This window comes from Bos grunniens, chromosome 25 (genome assembly GCF_055505025.1).
Source record: "Bos grunniens cultivar Pamir isolate PY7600 chromosome 25, Bosgru_T2T1.0, whole genome shotgun sequence".
Classification (NCBI taxonomy): Eukaryota; Metazoa; Chordata; class Mammalia; order Artiodactyla; family Bovidae; genus Bos; species Bos grunniens.
This window is the reverse complement of record NC_141189.1, coordinates 29,151,845-29,156,421: the sequence shown is the minus strand read 5'-3', so window position 1 is coordinate 29,156,421 and position 4,577 is coordinate 29,151,845.

Sequence of the window (4,577 nt, the reverse complement as noted above, 5' to 3'; positions counted from 1 at the left end):
ATTGCACTCATTTCACATACTAGCAAAGTAATGCTCAAAATACTCCAAGCTAGACTTCAACAGTACATGGACCAAGAACTCCCAGATGTTCAAGCTGGATTTAGAAAAGGCAGAGGAACTAGAGAGCAAATTTTGAAGATCTGTTTGATCCTAGAAAAATCAAGACAATTCCAGGAAAACATTTATTTCTGCTTCATTGACTAATCTAAAGCCTTTGACTGTGTGGATTACAACAAACTGTGGAAAATTCTTCAAGAGATGGGAATACCAGACCACCTTCCCTACCTCCTGAGAAATCTGTATGCAGGTCAAGAAGCAGCAGTTAGAACTGGATATGGAACAATGGACTGTTTCCAAATTGGGAAAGGAGTATGTCAAGGCTGGTATTGTCACCCTGCTTAGTTAATATATATGCAGAGTACATCATGAGAAATGCTGGCCTAGATGAAGCACAAGCTGGAATCAAGATTACTGGTAGAAATATCAACAACCTCAGAAATGCAGATGATGCCACCCTCATGTTTGAAAGCGAAGAGAAACTAACGAACCTCTTGATGAAGGTGAAAGAGGAGAGTGAAAAAGCTGGCTTAAAATTCAGCATTCAAAAACGGAAGAACATGGCATCCAGTCCCATCACTTCATGGCAAATAGCTAGGGAAACAATGGAAACATTAACAAACTTTATTTCCTTGGGCTCCAAAATCACTGCAGATGGTGACTGCAGCTATGAAATTAAAAGATGCTTGCTCCTTGGGAGAAAAGCTATGATAAACCTAGACTGTATATTAAAAAGCAGAGACATTACTTTGCCAACAAAGGTCTGTAGAGTCAAAGCTATGGTTTTTCCAGTAGTCATGTATGGATGTGAGAGTTGGACCATAAAGAAGGCTGAGCACTGAAGAATTGATGCCTTTGAACAGTGGTGTTGGAGAAGACTCTTGAGAATCCCTTGGACTGCAAGGAGATCAAACCAGTCAATCCTAAAGGAAATCAAACCTGAATATTCATTGGAAGGACTAATGCTGAAGCTGAAGCTCCAATACTTTGGCCACTTGATGAGAGGAGCCTACTCATTAGAAAAGATCCTGACGCTGGGAAAGATTGAAGGTGGGATAAGGAGATGACAGAGGATGAGATGGTTGGATGGCATCACCAACTCAATGGACATGAGTTTGAGCAAACTCCAGGAGATGGTGAAGGACGGGGAGGCTTGGTGTGCTGCAGTCTATGGTGTCGCAAAGAGTCGAACATGACTGAGCAACTGAACAACAACAAAACTATTGTCTCACAGTGACCTATGATCCTTTTTGACCAAATGTCTTGAAATTTTTAATATTTTTGACAAATTTCCCAAGAGTCAAAATCTTTTGTTTTTTAATTTATTTTTAATTGGAGAATAATTGCTTGACAATGTTGTGTTGGTTTCTGCCACACAACAATGTGGATCAGCTATAAGCATACATATAACCCCTCCCTTTTATAACACCCTCCCCCCATCCCACCCCTTTAGGTTGTCACAGAGAGCCAGGCTGAGCTCCCTGTGTTATGCAGCAACTTCCCACTAGCTATCCATTTTACAGGCTTACCTGGTAGCTCAAATGGTAAAGAATCTGCCTAATGTCTATGTGTCAATGCCACTCTCTCAATTCGTTCCACCCTCTCCTTGCCACACCAACAGTCACACTTACCTGAAGTTCTTTTGACCTCTAGCTAGCTTTGAGATGCTTCAGAGTGTCCCTATGGCATCCCAGAGACAAAGATTAAGCTAATTAGGATGATTAAGTATGTTAAATTACACGGGAAACATTATCAAGTGGTTGGAGATAAACCTTACTGTGTGGGTAAATGTGATTAATATAGATGTTCTAGAAATTATATAAAACTTCTAAGACTTGAATATGTCCTGGTAGAATTTTTGCAGTCATAATTCTTGTTATTATCTTAAAATGTTGTATGTCACCACAGTAACCAAGTCTATTTGCCAATTGCATTGTAATCAGCTGTATAACCATGGCTTTTAAAGTCTTATTATTTATAGGTAGTTATTGCTGTACTCTGATGCTTTTGCAAAAATGTCGTTCATCTCCAGGAAGATTCATAGAAAGGAGTTTTTTATATGTACACAGTTTACTGAAAACTTTCAGGTCATACTGCTGAACTGGGTAAGAAATTAAAGAATTCTAATGGAAACCCTAAGGGATTAAATGGTTAACAGACGACCACAACAAGGATTAGTCATGTGGGGCTGAGGGCACTGATGAATGTGGTTATAGTTTTTGTCTGCAATATTACTGATTTAATGTGTGTTTTCTATTAGGAAAGCTTTCTCAAGTTAATCACGGCTCATAGTAACGTAGTAATCTATACCTTTGTAAGAGCCATTGAAACATTTCTCTTTTTTCTCTACCAGATCCTTCCAGAATTTTGAAACTTTTACTGAGTATTCTTATTTTATGGAAATATAGTTATTTTTGTACGTTCAGTAAGAATGTGTTCTCCTTAAAACAGTACAGAATTGTGAACATTGGTCATATTACCATGGCTTTGACTGGAATGGCATATTTGAGAATATGCATAGAATCAAAGGACTTGGTCAGTACGGTAGAGAATTTGTCTGCAATGCAGGAGACCCTGGTTTGATCCCTAGGTGGGGAAGATCCCTTGGAGAAGGGAATGGCAACCCACGTCAGTTTTCTTGCCTGGAGAATCCCATGGACAGAGGGGCCTGGCCGGTCACAGTCCATGGGATTGCAAAGAGTCAGACACAGCAACTGAGCAACTAAACAGTACTACTGTAGAGTTCGGTATAACCAGACAGGGCTTCCCTGTTGATCCAGTGGCTAAGTCCATGCTCCCAATGTAGGGGGCCTAGATTCAATTCCTGATCAGGGAACTAAATCCCACATACTTCAACTAAGAGTTCGCTTGCAGCAACTAAAGATCTCACATGCCACAACGAAGACTGAAGATCCTGCGTGCTGCAAACAAGACCCGGCACAGCCAAATAAATAAGGAAATATCATTAACAAATACGACCAGGCAGTTTTATGGAGCTAATGTGGATTTTATGAAACCATAAAGTTCTTGGAAAAACAACCCAGTAGCGTCTGTCTACAATGTGGGAGACCTGGGTTCAATCCCTGGGTCGGGAAGTTCCCTGGAGAAGGAAATGGCAACCCACTCCAGTACTCTTGCCTAGACAATCTCATGGACGGAGGAGCCTAGTGTCCATGGGGTCGCAAAGAGTCGGACATGACTGAGCAACTTCACTTTCACTTTCACCCTGCTGAAAGGATTCCCAGCAGTCTTACCAGGTAAATACAGAAGGCCACCTCCTGGTAGATGCAGGAATCTCAGGATACTTTCTTTGGGACTTGGAAAGAGGAATTCACCCAAATCAATAGATATCACAGGTGGAATCTGATGGTAAGACCTTGGCATGGCTTTCCTAGCCTTGAGAGGCCTTTTTTAAAAAATTGAAGTATAGTTGATTTACAATGTTCTGTTAATTTCAGGCATAGAGCAAAATGATTCTGTTATACATTTTTTTTTTCAGATTCTTTTCTCTTATAGGTCATTAAAAAATACTGAGTAAAATTCCCTGTGCTATACAGTAGGTTTTTGGTGGTTATCTATTTTAAATATAAGTAGTGTGCTTACGTTAATTCCAATCTCCTAATTTGTCTCACCCCCTACCCATTCCCCTTTCATAACCATAAGTTTGTTTATTTATGTCTGTGGGTTTGTTTCTGTTTTGTACAGAAGTTCATTTGCATAATTTTTTAGGTTCCATATATAAGCAATATCATATGATATTTCTGTTTGGTTTATTGCACTTAGCATGATAATCACTAGGTTGATCCATGTTGCTACGAATGGCTTTATTTCATTCTTTTTGTGGCTGACTAATATTCCACTGGATAAATCTACCAAAGTTCAATCTGAAATTCCTTATAAAAAGATCCAGCAGAACTCACTTGAAAGAGCCTATGTGATATTTTTATGCATATGTAAATAATCAGGCCAAGTTAATTGAAACCAGATTTAGGCTGCAAACAAATTAGTCTTTGGGTTTTTTTGATACACCATACCGCTTGTGGGATCTTAGTTCCCGAACCAGGGATTGAACCTGGGCCTTGGCAGTGAAAGCCACCAGGAAATTCCCCAAAATAGTCTTCATTTAGCTACATTTGTAGAAATGAGGGTAATTTTAAACAGAAAAAGATTATGCTTCCGAGGAAATTAAATTCTAATTTTGTCAATTGACTCAACTTCCCAGATAGCTACTTGCTGTTATGTTACATTATAGTATAGTTAAACTGAATTATTAAAAGGACTCTCCAGGTTTGTTTCTGAAGCTTATCGCAGCAATTTTTCTTTGGATGAAGATCAGATGCCTCATGACCTTCAGCCAGGAGATTGTGCACACCAGAAAGGCATCAGTTAAAGGGCTGCCTCCAACTTAGATAAAAGGACTCTCTGCAGCTTCTCCTAACCAGCTCATGCACAGTGAAACTGAAGGGAGTTGACTCTTGAATTCATATTTCCCAATTAATAAGGGCCTCTGCATTGAAGAC